Source organism: Sinohyriopsis cumingii, unplaced genomic scaffold (genome assembly GCF_028554795.1).
Source record: "Sinohyriopsis cumingii isolate HCF-2022 unplaced genomic scaffold, ASM2855479v2 utg000938l, whole genome shotgun sequence".
In the NCBI taxonomy this organism is placed as follows: Eukaryota; Metazoa; Mollusca; class Bivalvia; order Unionida; family Unionidae; genus Sinohyriopsis; species Sinohyriopsis cumingii.
This window is the reverse complement of record NW_028315944.1, coordinates 662,105-679,707: the sequence shown is the minus strand read 5'-3', so window position 1 is coordinate 679,707 and position 17,603 is coordinate 662,105. Positions and strand designations below refer to the sequence as shown.

At 35.6% G+C, this 17,603-nt stretch overlaps 1 protein-coding gene across 1 annotated transcript in view; it reads right to left on the bottom strand.

Moving 5' to 3' along the window:
* LOC149772990 (uncharacterized) overlaps positions 1-17,603 on the bottom strand; it is a 220,275-nt gene that overhangs the window by 9,833 nt on the left and 192,839 nt on the right. The gene's annotated exons all lie outside the window — the stretch shown is intronic.

Sequence of the window (17,603 nt, the reverse complement as noted above, 5' to 3'; positions counted from 1 at the left end):
TAAAAAATCTCACTCTAAACTAAAATCGCTGTAATGTAAGATTTTGCGTGGTTTCTGCTAGTAAACATTACAAGAAAACAATGTTGATTAAGACAAATTTGACATCGTTTGTGTGAGTAAAGATTACAAGGAAACATGTGTGGTTGGTCTATCTTTCTTTTTTTGCTGATTGTTGCCGGTGACCAGAGGATTATCGACCATGGTGTCCAGTGAATATTAAGATATGAATGGATTGAATAAATGAAGATCTGAGACGGGATTTAGACTCCAACAACACGAGTTCTCTGTATACAGGGCTGTTTAATCGAACAACACGAGCTCTCTGTATACAGGGATGTTTAATCGAACAACACGAGCTCTCTGTATACAGGGATGTTTAATCGAACAACACGAGATCTCTGTATACAGGGATGTTTAATCGAACAACACGAGCTCTCTGTATGGAGTCAGGTCACAATTAGTACTTCCAGTTCAGTACCCACGAATATAGTTCTAGCCTATTTTTAGAACATTTTTTCCTCTCATTTTGGTGGTGATAGAAGAGCTACATTTATGCATATTTTTGTAGGGATTTAAAGGTAATTGTTTATTCTTGATAATATGAGCTCAGGATGTGGTGTTCCGTGTGTATTTCGGCGACAGTGCACAGTGAGTAATAAGGCCTTGGTGATGATCCGTAAGTGAAATCTGTGTTCTGTTTACATCCTGCTCTGTTGACAGTCCAGCCTCTCAAAACAATGCAGGTCAACCCTTGACAAGAACTTCACCGTGAAGTCATCTTTGAAGGTATTTTAGATTAACATATGATTTGTATTGATTGTCACACAGTGGAAAGGTCAGTATTGAGAAACAAATGTAGAGAACATATAGTAAAAATAATTGTGTTCTGTGTCCGTATACAGCGATGTAGAATCGAACAACACGAACTCTCTGTATACATGGATACCGAATCGAACAACACGAGCTCTCTGTATGCAGTGATGTATAATCGAACAATACGAGCTCTCTGTATACATGGATACCGAATCGAACAACACGAGCTCTCTGTATGCAGTGATGTATAATCGAACAACACGAGCTCTCTGTATACATGGATACCGAATCGAACAACACGAGCTCTCTGTATGCAGTGATGTATAATCGAACAATACGAGTTCTCTGTATACATGGATATAGAATCGAACAACACGAGCTCTCTGTATACAGGGGTATAGAATCGAACAATACGAGCTCTCTGTATACAGGGATATAGAATCGAACAACACGAGCTCTCTGTATACATGGATACCGAATCGAACAACACGAGCTCTCTGTATGCAGTGATGTATAATCGAACAATACGAGCTCTCTGTATACATGAATATAGAATCGAACAACACGAGCTCTCTGTATACAGGGATATAGAATCGAACAATACGAGCTCTCTGTATACAGGGATATAGAATCGAACAACACGAGCTTTCTGTATACAGAATATAACAGTCTAATTAATTACATAAACAAATTAAAAATATATAGGACCAATAGTAGGATGCACCTCTACCAGAAAGATAATTAACTCAAAAATGCAACTAGCCATTCTGTTTTACATAAATACGGCAAATTTCATCACGAAGTGAGTCTTTCGAACTTCAATTGTCATTTATGTCTTCATAACTTTATAGCTGATTGCTGGCCACTCTCCAGAATCAACAGAGCTTTTTTGTAGGGGTCAACCTGCACAGAAACATTATTGCTACTTCTGGCCTACTTATGTGCCACTGTCTTGCAGTGTGAACTATTAATCACCATCAGCTTGAACTAAATGTCTGACATATACATACGTATGGATGATCCATGAATACCATATAACCCAGAATGCAGATCAGATGTTAATACAACCAATACATACGTTAAAAGAATTCACACCTTGGTTAAACAAATAGATCAAACAAATTCACTTCTTAACTTTACTACACCATGCTAACTAACAATTTCTGGGCAGAAAGCATCCGACGAACCTAATGATAATCAATTCCTAATATACATGGTTCATATATAATTTGTGAAACATCAATTCAAACCCTTAGGACTCATACCAACTAAAACTTACGTATGAAATTAAGACAGTAGTTTTTATTTTGCTTTGAGGTTCGCTCTCTTTTCCCTTTAGCAAAACCTTCTCCTTATACCCCTGGTTACGTATCTCTTATAGACTCTCAACTACACGTCCTTTGGACAATCTTTACCAGTGCTTCGTCCACCCTCGGAGCAAGACCAATCGCCATGTGGGGCAACCATACTGCCTGTTTCGGCAATGTAATTAAATTTAAAACACGAACATCGCCTGGGAAACATGCAACAAATCGCTAACTTATCCAGCTAGAACTCTGGATTACCTAACCACCAGTCTTAACAAACACCCCTTCACGATCCCGCTTGATTTAATATACCGATCTCTGCAAAGTTTCAACTTATGACAAATGTTATTAACAAGTATGAACGCTGTTTCTGCAACATTTCAGGCCTTGGCATTCCGATAAATAAAACCCAATGTTTACTCCTTGTCCTGTTTCGCCTGATATAGTTATCAAACGGAACTTCATTAATAATCAGTCAAGTCACGATAAGATGCACTAAGGTACAGTATCCTTTAACATGCTACGAATTTAACACGGTCTCTATTCGCATACAGGAATTTAAAATTGTTTTATGTTACCAGACGTCTACACAATTCACTCTGTTACAACAATCTTTTTTATAGAATATTTGACATGGTTGCTGCTATAAAACATTACAATAACAAACTTACAATTAATAAAAAAAAAACTAATGTAAGATTTGACATGGTTTCTGCAAGTAAACAGTACAAGAAAACAATCACAATTAAAAACATTAGAAAGTACGATTTTATGTAATTCTGCGACGAAACGTTACAAGAAAAGAATCAGATAAAGTTTAATGTTTCATAAAAAGAAAACCTAAAATAACCTAAGATAATTGCAAACACAATATCTAAAACAAAAATATGCACGTCCAAACAATACTGGTCAATAATAAGCACTTGCAAACAATACGGGTCAAAAATAAACACTAGCAGATAATACTGGTCAATAAAAGCACTTGCAAACAATACTGGTAAATAATAAGCACTTCCAAATAATACTTGTCAGTAATAAGCACGCGCAGCTAATACTGGTCAATAAAAAGTACTTGCAGATAATACTGGTCAATAATAAGCACTTTCAGATACTAATGGTCAATAAAAAGCACTTTCAGATACTAATGGTCAGTAACAGACACGTTCAGTTAATACTGGCCAATTATAAGCACTTGGAATCAATGATGGTCAATAATAAGCACTTGCAAAAAATATTGGTCAATAATACGCATTTACAAACAGAACGTTTCAATAATTAGCACTTGCATTTAACACTGGTCAATAATAAGCACTTTCTGTTAATCTGGTCAATAATAAGCACTTGCTGTTGATTCTGGTCAATAAGCACTTGCTGTTGATTCTGGTCAATAAGCACTTGAAAACAATACAGGTCAATAATAAGCACTTGCTGTTGATTCTGGTCAATAAGCACTTGCTGTTGATTCTGGTCAATAAGCACTTGAAAACAATACAGGTCAATAATAAGCACTTGCTGTTGATTCTGGTCAATAAGCACTTGCTGTTGATTCTGGTCAATAAGCACTTGCTGTTGATTCTGGTCAATAAGCACTTGCTGTTAATGTGGTCAATAAGCACTTGAAAACAATACAGGTCAATAATAAGCATATGCAAAGAATAATTGACACAAAATTTCACTATGTAACACAATTTTTGTTCCGGGGTTGCAAGTGTTATTTCGTAATTGCTTATGCCTAAAAAGTATTTAAAAAATGGATATTATTCCCCACAAACTTTGCTTTTGTGTCGAGGACAGTGATATTTTGAAGTTTATCTATTTCCAGTGAGAAAACGGGCGAATTTGTGTCTTTTCGTTCACATAAAGTCATAAGAGAACAACATATGAATCCAAATTAACATGTATTTATACTAAAGTAATACAAAAATGACCACAAAAGATTTAAAAGTGAGTAGTTTTTCGAGATTTACGATTATACTGTAAATTACTTTCACGAGTCAGCCCTTAAATGTAGCCTCCCATTATGTTTTTGTTATGCTGTCATTGGTAACGGCGTTCAAAGTCCAGTATATCCTGGTGGAAGCGCTCGCCTTGCCCCTCCGAGCATGATCCCATGTTCTTCTTGAATTTATCAAGATGAGCATCAAGGATATTGACTTTTTTGAGGGATATCATGCATCCCATTGTGCCGTATTTCTTCACCAGAGTCTCTATCAGCTTCACGTAGTTTTCGACCTTGTGATTGCCTAGGAATCCCCAAACCACTGCGACAAAGCTGTCCCAAGACGCTTTCTCTTTACTAGTGAGCTTCTTGGGGAATTCATTGCACTCCAGGATCTTATTTATGTGTGGTCCAGCGAAGACACTGGCTTTGACCTTTGCCTCAGACAGCTTAGGGAAGAAGCCTTGAAGGTACTTGAAGGCTGCCGACTCCTTATCTAGATCTCTGACAAATTGTTTCATAAGGCTCAATTTTATGTGTAGTGGTGGCATCGGCACCTTCCGGGGGTCCACCAGTGGCTCCCACTTGACGTTGTTACTCCGCACAGAGAACTCGGTTCGCTGTGGCCAGTCCCGCCTGTGGTAATGCGCCTTGGTGTCCCTGCTGTCCCAAAGGCAAAGATAACAGAGAAACGTGGCAAAAGCACATTGGAGACCCATCAGCAATGCCACCATTTTGAAGTCTCCGATAACCTCCAATCCGTACTCATCATACTTCAAGGCGTCCAAAAAGATCATGATGTTGTTGTAATCCTCTTTGAGGTGCACCGAGTGAGCCAGGGCAAGAGATGGGCACTTGTTCCGATTATGGAGCATCACGGCTTTGAGGCTCCTGGATGAACTGTCAATGAAGAGGCGCCACTCAGTCTGGTTACAGGCTATTCTGATTGCCTCGAACAGAATGGTCACATTGTGACAGAAGCAGAGCCCATCTTGACGGGTGAAGGAGCTAGAAAAAGCTTGGTTACGCTTCCTCTGATCTGCGACTTGCACACTTTCATCCAACAAGTTCCACTGCTTGAGCCTATACTTCAAAAGTTCGGCGTTGGCCTTGATAAGAATAAGAGCTCTGATCAAGTCGTTGAGGTCTTTTTGGTTGGGGTAGTATGGGTTTCTCTCCTCAGCTCCACCTCTGAAATTGTCATCTGGGTATACAACGTCTTCCTCGCTCTCTGACTTGCTGCTCTCTTCTAAAGACGGTTGATCTCTCTCCGGAGGAGGAGGAGGAGTGGGTACGGGGAGCTCAAGGCAGTGTGGCACCGGGGCGATGGATGAAGGAAGGTCCGGATACGTGATAGCATTATTGCCAGTCCGACGTTTGGAAGGGTCCACTATACAGAAGTAGCAGTTGATTGAGTGGTAAGTGGGTTCCCGCCAAATTCTCGGGATAGAGAACTTCATGGCTCTCTTTTCCCCTCTGTACCATCCTATAAAAATACATGTATTTCACCCATGACTAATGTGTAAAAAATTCTCGCAACATATATAATTTTAATAACACTGAAAATTTTAAAACATTTTAAAATTAAAAACTATTACAATTGTAACAAATTTTATAACATAAATTTCCAAGCAACAATTGTCCATCTTACCTTCCAGTTTTTTGGGGGGCAGTGCTCGCAGGTGAAATGAGGTCCCCAGGGTTTGTATTGATCCCCGACAGGCATGCCGATACATGCCTTGTAGGCCTCACACATCTTAGCAGATGCTTCCACGGAGTACTTTTTCGCTCTTGTCTTGATAAACTGGCCGCAGACACAGCAAAATGCATCTGCCGGATGCTTGCAGCCTCTGGATGCCATCTCAGAAAAATGCAGATATGTATCCACTTAGGCAGCTAGAACTAAACTGAACTGGTTGGCTTAAGGCCCCTATATTTATACTGCTATTTATATTACAGGAAAGTTCTAGAATGTTCTAGAAGCTACTCCCAGTTTACTCAACACTGAATCTATCTGGAATATTCTGAAAAATAGGTAAATTTCAAAATATCACTCTCCTGGTCACAAAAGCAAAGTTTGTGGAGAATAATACCCATTTTCTATAATTCTGAGGCATAAGCAATTAGGAAATAACAAATACTACCCAGGAACACAAAAATTGTTACACTTATTATAATAAGTAATTTGACTAAAAGTAAATGGCGGCATACATATCCACATTATTACGTTTTCTGACTATTTAGAAATTAAAAACTCATCCCATGAGAATATTGAAGAGGCAGATAAAATCAGCATTAAATATAAAATATTTCACAGTATTAAATGAACCAATCCCTTGAGATAAAATACTCAATTAGCTGAGAAATTTGAAATCTAATACCGGTAAATCACCTGGTGACGATTCCATCTTTAATGAACATTCAAAATGTACAGGTAACGCCTCTCTTCTTATGTACATGAACCTTTCTTTCCACCCTAATTATAAATTGACTCAGAAACGTGAGCTAGAGTATTCAGTCAATAAGGGAGATAAATCAGATCTCACTAATAACGGGCCATTACGTTACGGAACTGTCTAAGCAAGATCTTGATCTCAACTGATTCCCGTTTTCAAGAAGAAAATAATACACTACCTAAGGCATAGGCAGTTTTGCGTAAAAGATATTCCACAACTGATATTGTGTTTGTGTTAAATCCCTTACTAGAATTTTCGAAAGGAGAAATAAAGCATTGTTTTGTAATTTTTTGCAATAAACACGTTTTCCATAAGGTATGAAAAGTTTATTAATTGTGACAATTGATGCACACTTTTATAAATCGGAAAATACTAAAAAGTAATTATGATTATGTATATAGATGTGAAATCGTATATGTTTCCTAATGGAGAGAAATCGGGGTTACTCGCATGTAACCATGGAGGTAGTTATGGTGATAGTCTTTATCATGCTTTATTTACCTTGTATTTCAATGGCATTGTCGTTTGAGTTTAAACTGTAATTTATATATATTTGACTTGCTTTATGTAGGCAGTACCTTTGCATTGTCTAAAACAATACAAAAGATATGCAAACTAATTTTGATGTATTCCATAATTATTGCCAAAATTATAAGCTTGTCATTAACACATCTTTTAGATCAAGGAAACAACAGACACAATGTGAAGTTTATATTAGATGATTCGGAACTTGAAATTTTCAACAACAAAAAACAAATATTTATGATTGACTCATGGGAAGAATGGTTGATATTTGATGTGAATTAAGAACCTAATTAGTCCAGCCAGGAACGGTAACAATCGTCTTAAGAAAAGAATATTAAATCTTAATTTGTCCCCAGGCTGTCAACTTCAGCTTCTTCATATGACAAGAATTCCACTTCTTACGTATACAACTGAAAGTTTGGGTTTTAAAAGTTCCGAATGGAGGACATATTTGCAACGAGACTTTCTAAGAACCTTACTTAAAGGTGAAACATCCACCTCTACATATCTGTCTTATGGTGAGCTTGATAGAACACGTCTACACTTTGAAAAATAAAAAAGAGATTAGTTTGCTATTGGATTAATATCATTAACGACAAACATTCCAAAACTACGATGTCTGGTGTATCTAATTGATATTACAGTATTATAATAATAGATTGAAATAATTCAACATCTTATTGGAAACTGAGTTTTAGTTTGGGTTAGTCAAAATATTTTCAAGTAAGTAGTGGTTTGATACATTATTTAAGGAAAGACTACTTGATCAGTTTGTACAGACTTAGGAATCTTCCACTACTAACTCGACAAAAGCCGAAAATAATTACAATTTGAACATTAGCTTTTAAGGGACTTCTTTTTTTAAAAAAATCAACAAATATATGATAAATATATTTAAAATCAAAACTGAAATCATTGTTTACTATATGGAAAGAACGCTGGGGAACAATTTGCCTGGACGTAAAAGAATGCGCCAACTTTATGTTCAAAACTTTGTGATTGGTGAATTTTATATCTGTATTTTGTCTGAGAATAGAGAAACTTAATATACAAAAACTTCTATATCAGACAAAATATACACACGTTTAAATAATTATTGAGTTGTAAGAAAAATGACATTTTAAAAAATGTCTCTAAATTACGAACTTATTTGATCAAAATTTTGTTTAATTCCTATCATCTTTTTTGAATGTGCATCTTTTCTTTAGAATTTTTGTGAAGAGAAAGGTATCATAGTAAACTCACCAAAAAACTTAGATAAGTCAAATGACATATACTCCTTCATGTTGCTTAGAATTACCCCACCGCCCAAATGATATATTAAAATTAGGGAAATTGGGCTTTAAATCATTTACTGTATCGAAATTATTTTGTAAGTAAGTTCACTTAAAGGATGTTGGATGGTCAGCAAGCAGTCGCCAGGTCACCATGTAGCAGTCGCATCCTACGTCCGCTTATCAGATGTGTGATGGCCAGGTCGCCATGTAGCAGTCGCATCCTACGTCCGCTTATCAGATGTGTGATGGCCAGGTCGCCATGTAGCAGTCTTAGGGCACCATGTAGCAGTCGCTTAGTACGTCCACTTACCAGATATGGGATGGTCAGGTCGCCATGTAGCAGTTACTTAGTAAGTCCACTTACTTGATATGGATGGTCAGATGGCCATGTAGCAGTCTAATGTCGCCACGTAAAAGTCTAAGTTTTAGTTTAACGGATTCTAAGCGGTCAGATATGGTAATGTTAGAAACAAATTCTACCTAGTTCACATCTGATACTGATAAAGATTCTGACCCATTGGAGTTGGAGTCTGCATTTGTCATCACTGTTGTCTTGATAAACTATTGCCCTGGTGTAAAACTAAAGAATTGTTCTCTGTAAAGGGCAGTCGTCTTGAGCCCTAGCTTGGGTGAACATTAAAAATTGGCTGGGAATATACTTTGTGTTGGATGTTATTGTTTGCAACTTTTGTACCCCGTAACAATGAACATATTTACAAATTGACAAAGTTGTTAAGTAAGACTCGAGTCCCAATGATTTAGTACTCTATCATTTTGTCATCGATGCAATTTATGTTGATCGGCTAAAGAAAATCGATAACCATATAATGTTCACAAAACCACTTTTCTATTGTATCATCATTTCAAGAGAAATCACCTCCAAAATAAGTCAGCAGATGTTCTGAGGGGTGTCAAAGATTATGTTTATGTAATCGCACATTTTTGAATAGATTGGATACTATATTGTTTCTCTTAAACTCGATGATTTCGTCTTTAACAAGAGGTAATCCATATGGATCAAATTATCACACGCAGTAGTCGTAGGAAAAGTACACGGCTACTTAATCGATCCCTTATTGATGATTGTCGCCTGTGTTTATGACATTAGCTCGAACGTCTTTAGGTTTTTTATGTGGAAATTCATTGTTTAGACACACCACTGGAACACACAAGAAGCTGTGTAAAGAGTCAGAAGATAATAAGGATCCTTGGTATTCTTCTTAGTTGGTAATTACACGTCACGAGTTCAAGCATTACTTTTGCATTATAAAGATCTGTCAAATAAGTCTATGAACAGGCAATTTCGATACTCTGTTGCAAAAGTTTCGGTGTTTGGGCTCCTAAGAGGTCAATATAAGTAGGGGATGCTCATTGATGTCTATATACCATTATGTCTATATACCATTATGTCTATATACCATTATGTCCATTTTGAGTCCCCTTGAGTCATGCAGAAATTCTTCCAGTCTTTCTTATTTATTTATCGTTAAACCTTTGTCGTGTTGCAGTTGACTAGGATGATCAACTCGACAACCGTAACAATGTTCTTTTTTCAGGTGTATGATTCTTTCAGCTGAGTGGCGAGCAAAACAGGAGTCTTTGTGTTTTACTTGGTCCGGCCATCATAACATTATGAATATATCTTTTTCGTCAGTTGCACTTGTGGCCTGTAACTGTTGTCCTGGCTGTAAAGGCGTCTTTGTTTACTACGCCCATGACTTTGTGTTTCGTGGCTTTCTTTTCTGCTTCTTCTCCACCGATTGCATGTGACTGCTGCTGTTCAAAAACTCACATTTACTTATTAATCTGAGCGGAAAAGCTGTTAAAAGACTCAACAACTCTTGTATTTCCTTACTAGTCTGAGAAGGCACGCTGCAAGTACATTAAAGAGCTGCCACATCTGCCTATCAGTCTACGAGGACAAGCTGCTAGGACACTCAACAGCTGTCATATTTGCTTTCCAATGTGGACAGACAAACTGTTAGAAGAGGCAGTAACTGTCATACGTCTTTACTAAACTGAAACAGTAATCTGCTAGTACATTAAAAAGCTGTCATTCTGGCCTATTAATTTAAAAGGACAAATTGTAAGAACACTCATGCTGTCAGCTTTAAATATACAAAGAAGGGAATCGACCTTATTTCTACAAAGATAAAACCAATTAACAGTTGACCATTTTACTAAACCGTAGTCCTTAGCATTTGTAAGACTACAGCCTATATTAATTCTTTCTAAAACTTTATACTTTTTATCTTAATTGTTTTATACTATATCCTGGTTTTAAAAAAGCCAACTATTTCTAACGGTAAATGCATAATTAGTATGCAGTCTCATGATCGAAATCATCCACGATACTGACCATATAAAACCATATACCAAGTTAAAATGAAAATTACATGACAAATAATAGTCTCTAGATGTAGAGATAACAAAGCTGAGCAAATCAGATGAAAGCTAACTCATTAATATTCGCAGACCTTACTTATTATAGAAGCTGTCTGCGACAATGCCAATGTAAGCTTAATTGGTGGAAAAAATCTCGTTGGAATTCGGATTCCATAGAGTGAAAACAGCTTAGCCAAGAAGATACAAAAAATTACCATATTAATATGGGAGAACTTGCTAATAAAGAAATTCATTAAAAATCTTGTTAAAATATGACTTTTTTAAAAAACCATTTGATCAGAATCTGATAAGAAATATCACTGTTGTGGTGTTGAAAATCTCACAAATTCATATGCACGGTCCTTTATGTGCTTGAAATAAACTTTTCATCATATTGAAATAAACTTGTCATCATACTGAAATCAACTTGTTATCATATTGAAATAAACTTGAAATAAACTTGTCATCATATTGAAATAAACTTGTCATCATATTGAAATAAACTTGTCATCATATTGAAATAAACTTGTCATCATATTGAAATAAACTTGAAATAAACTTGTCATCATATTGAAATAAACTTGTCATCATATTGAAATAAACTTGAAATAAACTTGTTATCATATTGAAATAAACTTGTCATCATATTGAAATAAACTTGAAATAAACTTGTCATCATATTGAAATAAACTTGTCATCATATTGAAATAAACTTGTCATCATATTGAAATAAACTTGTCATCATACTGAAATAAACTTGTCATCATATTGAAATAAACTTGTCATCATATTGAAATAAACTTGTCATAAACTTGTCATCATACTGAAATAAACTTGTCATCATACTGAAATAAACTTGCCATCATATTGAAATAAACTTGAAATAAACTTGTCATCCTATTGAAATAAACTTGTCATCATATTGAAATAAACTTGAAATAAACTTGTCATCATATTGAAATAAACTTGTCATCATACTGAAATAAATTTGTCATCATATTCAACCATGATCTTTGGATATAGATTTATTTACCAGGTTTTATCAAATCCTATTTAAAAAAAGCTTGAGTGGTAGATATCAGTCATACGTAATATCTCATCATAGATATCAGTCATACATAATATCTCATCGTAGATATCAGTCATACGTAATATCTCATCATAGATATCAGTCATACGTAATATCTCCTCATAGTATTCAGGCCTCATAGGCTCACTCGTAATAAAAAGTATCCAACATCTTTTCCATGTCAGTCTATTAACCACGTTTGATTAAAATCAAGAAAAATATACGGTTTCTGGATTGGTAAAAGGCTCAGCCAATCACATGCAAGATAATTTATTTAATGTGTGTGGATCTCGTTCATTATCGAGCTCATCCATGATCTTAATAATACAAGGAAAGAGTTTGGTTAAAATGAATTAGAAATATAGCCTCCAGAAACATAACAAAATCAGCCAATCAAATGCAAAATCCCCGCATTAATACGCATAAATTGCGCTCTTAATCAAACCCATTTCTTTGCTTCATTTAAATATTAGGAGCATCCGACAAAACCTTGATTACTTAGAAAGTACAGAAGAGGAATTTTTAATTTTATGCTTAAGTGAAACACATTTAAATTCTAACAGCCGTATGAACTGTTTAAAACTCGATGCTTTTAAAGAACCCTTTAGGGACTGTAGAGACTGCCACGGAGGCGGCGTCACCACGTACGGTTCTGATAAGCTACTTAGCAAAGGTCTGCAAAACTCGAACTGTGGCTGTCATGCCATTGATTGAACAAAAGTGGATTGAGATAACGTTACCCTCGCTCGCATAAATTAGCCTTAGCGGTAGGGTACAGATCACAGATCAAATTACTCTTCAACCAATTTATGGAAAGTTTTAAAGCTTCAAATTGATACTGTCAGTGACACAAATAAACATATTATTATTATGGGGGACTTAAACACCGATTTACCTGTACTTCTGCAAATGCAGATAATTTAATAGCACGATATGTTCTACAAAATGTGATAATAAATCCTACATCAGTTACTCCTACAACCAAAACGCTGCTTGACTCATTCTTTGTAAGTAGAGGTACAAATGTAATTCATAAAACAATCTTAAAAATCGAAAGATGTTAGCGATCATGATGCACCTAATATAGCAATCAGCGTTAACGTGCACCTCACCGCGGCCTACATGGGCCGTGTTTAGATTTACAGCAAAGCTGATTTTAACAAATTAAGCACTTTGATGACAGGAACTAACTGGGCAGATCAATTGCTAACATCAAGGGATATTGATGGTGTAACTGATATATTTATAACCAAACTATTAGACTTTTCATCCATGCGTATTCCTTGTAAAACTGTAATAGTTCGCCCAGCCAATAAACCGTGATTTCATTGTCAATTAAGAAATATGATAAGGAAAAGAGATAGAGCACGCAGATTTGCCATCAATCCTTGTAGGCCAGTCGACTGGAATAAATTCAAACAAATCGGGAATGAAGTAAACAACATGAAAAAGTGAACTAAAGGGCAATATTGATGCACATCTTTCAGATTCTGAACAAAATGCTACTAAAACATTCTGGAAAGTTCAAAATCCCTTTTAAAAGAGATTAACATTATATTCCACCACTTATAGCTATAAGAAATAATGCTTCGGTTTGCATCTATGATAAAAAAAGAAAAGGCCAATTTATTAAATGATCATTTTATTTCAATTTTAACTATTGAAGATAGTAATGTTCCTCTTCCGATCAAAATAAGATTTTCTTATACCCTAAACGAAATTACTATTACTGAAAAAGAAATTAAAGATATTAATTATATTTCCGTCCATATATCCACTAGGCCAAATGGCGCAAGTCATAAAATGCTTAAAGGCGTCAGTGAAACAATAGCAGCGTGGCTAGCAATGCTTTTTAATCCATAACTGAAGGAAAACAAATTTCCAGATAAATGGAAAATTGCGAACATTCTTCCCATCCCAAAAAAAAGGGATTCACACGAGGTTACGGATTATAGACCAATCTCCCTACTTAGCTTTGTCACAAAAAGCTTTGAAAGATGCATTGCTAAACAAGTGAAAAATCACTTTTATAAAAAAAAAAAAACATCTTTTATAAGTATCAATCAAGATTCCTTCCTGGTCACTCCACTGTTTTTCAAACTTACTGAAATGTATCATATTATATCTCAAAATTATTGCATTGTATTTTGTGATCTATTAAAAGGATTTAATTGGGTCTGGCACAAAGGCTTATTATTGAAATTGAACGAATATGGCGTTTCAGATAATCTGATAAAATGCTGTTAAAGTTATCTAAATCGCACAAAACGGTCCTTTTGCATGATGCTTATTCACGAGAAATCTTGTTGCTACTTTATGTAAATGATATTGCCGATGGTGTGAGCTCTCTCACTCGTCTTTTTGCAGATGACTCATCTCTGCATTATTCATCTCTTATTGTGACCGCTCCGGTGGCCAAGTGGTTAGAGCGCCCGCCTCGGATGCTGGAGGTCGTGGGTTCGATCCCCGGCCGAGTCATACCAAAGACTTACAAAAATAGTACTAACAGCTGCCTCGCTTATCGCTCAACATTAAGAGGTCAGTGTTAGGACTGGGTGGCCTGGTGTCAGGATAATGTGACTGGGTGGGACATCATGCTACATGTCTGCAGCATGATGCCCCAGTGCTAGACATCACTATAAACTGTCACACTATAGACATCGTAGCGATATGACTGACAAATTGTTAACTCTACGTTAAAAATACAAATCACACACATACACACACACACACACACACACACATCTCCTACTGTACTGAAATAGAGCTTGTCACGAGCAGTTATCTAATAAATCAGAACAACTGGTCCATGCAGTGACTCTTAATGTTCAATCCAGTAAAATATTGTCTATCTTTTTCACTAACAGTAACGTTACAAATAATCTTGGACTTGTTTCTGATTATGTCGAACTTTAATATGTGGATTCTCATCGCCATCTAGTACTTTCATCAAATACCAAACGGACTTGTCACATTGATATCATTTTAAAAACAGCATTATCTCGAATAGCCAATCTTCGAAAACTAAAATACAAACTTAGCAGCAAAATTGTATTTAGCTTATATCAAGCCTGTCTTGGAATATGAAGTCTAGGACGGATGCTCGTTGATCGAGTCAAACAAATTGGAAAAGCTAAAGCGGCAAAAATACCTAGTTACACGATTTCCAAAATACACTAGTAGGCAATCTCTCTATTTTGAAACAGGGTGGAAAAGTCTTCATTCTAGAAGAAAAAGACAAAAATTATTAACAATGTACAACATTAGAACGAGTTAAACTGCAGACTATCTCAGTGAATTACTTTCTCCCCCTAAGTCCGAACAAACAAATTATAACCTTCGATGGTCACTTGCAATTACAGGCTAAATCCTACTGAATCATTTGTTATGCCCTCAACAGTATCTTTGTAGAACAATCTCGAACAGGATACTCAGTGTTGCATGTCTTACACTGCTTTGCAAAAGTGTTTATGTCCAAATATCATATCTAGCAAAATGCTAAGTATTATTAATGGAACCCAGTGTATTATCCATACTAGATTAGGACATACTATAAGGTCATTACAAGCGGATCGTTATGCTTTTTGTTACTGTGGTGGGATTGAAACACCATGCATTTCTTCGTGTTCTGTCCCTAGTACAGTGGACAACGAACTGAGTTAACGAGAAAATTGCTCTCAATGCCATATGCAACTATTCGCTTGGACTTCTACTGATTCGGGAGAACGGGCGATGCAAATGAAAAATATAAAATTTTACATAATGTGTATAAATATATCACCAATATCGCACGATTTGCGCATCTCCCTCTGTCTCTCTCTCTCTCTCTTTCTCTCTCCATTATCATTATGTTGTCATGTTGAATATGTTGTAATATATAATACTTGTAAGGAGAAGGCTAATTTAAGTTGTTCAAACTTGTGCTCCATTCTATTGCATCCTATTGTGGAAACAAAATATATTTAAACTAATCAAACCTATGCAAGACCTTGATGATATAAGACTATCGAAATCAGATCCGAATTTTGGACTCCAGAATAGCAACAAACTAGTGTTGACGGAGAGTACAATGACGAACGCAGTGCCATACCAAAAGCTCACCTGCCCATCTGAGCTGGAGAAAAAAATGATTTACAATGGGTAACAGTGTGTTAAGGCCATTGCTATACACACGTTTTTGTATGAATTATAAGGCTGTCAAATCTAGAAATTTACAAGTTATGAAATTAGTTTCAAATCCTCGTTGGTTGTTATATATATATATATATATATATATATATATATATATATATATATATATATATATATATACATACATATATATATATATATATATATATATATATATATATATATATATATATATATATATATATATATATATATATATATATATATGTATATGTGTGTGTGTGTGTGTTCATAACAAAATAACTATCACCTTGTACAAGCTTGTCATATAATACAGATTAAGATGTTAAGGTCGACATTAATCCTCCAAAAGGACAGGTCTGATGTGGCTCAATGATTAGCGTTTCGGCCAAGCAACCGACTGAAAGAGGTTCATATCCTGCCATTGGATCAGCCTAGTTCAGCCATAGTGGGGTGTCCTTCAGGAAGGCCCTTAACTCTAATTGCTTCAGTCCAATAAACAAGCATACTTGTGTTGCTATGGTAACAACCAGAACAAATCTAAATAAAGTTTAATTACATAAGATGCAACTAAGTGCATCCAAAATATGTAGCATGTTTCACCTAAGTCAAGTTTAAAGTTTTATAAATTACATTTCTCAAGGCTAAACGAAGCCCAACTATTGCCATGTACTTTATTCAGTAATGTATATTTAATTAGGTTATATAAATACTAGTTCCACACAAGCAGCTGAAATGAACAACAATAATTAAAGTTTAGCAAAAACAAGTAGACAAGAACAATCTACCAGTAATTATTAGACCAAACTACACTCAACCGGTAATTATTAGACCAAACTACAATCTACCGGTAATTATTAGACCAAACTACACTCTACCGGTAATTATTAGACCAAACAACAATCTACCGGTAATTATTAGACCAAACAACAATCTACCGGTAATTATTAGACCAAACTACAATCCACCGGTAATTATTAGACCAAACTACACTTATCAGTTCACACATACTGTCAAGTTGTCATCAGCAAGTTTCCGTTTCTAAGGAACTGTTGACTTTTGAATTGTAAGTAACTAAATGTCCACAGGACAATTTTAAACATTTTGTGCTAAAGCAAATCTGAAAATCTGACGTTAAGTTTCCTTTTATTCATGTCCGTCTTAAAAATTCCCATACTGAAGTACAAAATCCCAAGACCCACCCCCATTTTGTCACAATTTCCCTGACTTATAATAAAATTCCCTTACTTACCTGAAAACTAAAGCACAAACTTTTCCATTACCTCTGAGAACCGTCTTTATTAATATCTTAAACTTGAACAGCTACTGACAAATTCGTCAACCGATCGATGGTTGTTAGTCCACATCCAAAGAACGTACAATAAATTCACGTTATATATATATATATATATATATATATATATGTGTGTGTGTGTGTGTGTGTATGTGTGTGTATGTGGTCGGACCAATGCTCACTCGTATAAGTCCACTTGGCCTCCTTAATAATGGATTTACTACGGTATTTGCGTAAGGGACTTGCTACAGTCTTTGCATAAGGGACTTGCTACGGTTTTTGCATTAATTGCTCTCTGAATTGCTCATACTCCAGAATCTGTAATTTCACTTTTTATACTGCACAGGCTAAACAATCATAAAGGTAAGTGTGTGTTACTTTCTTAT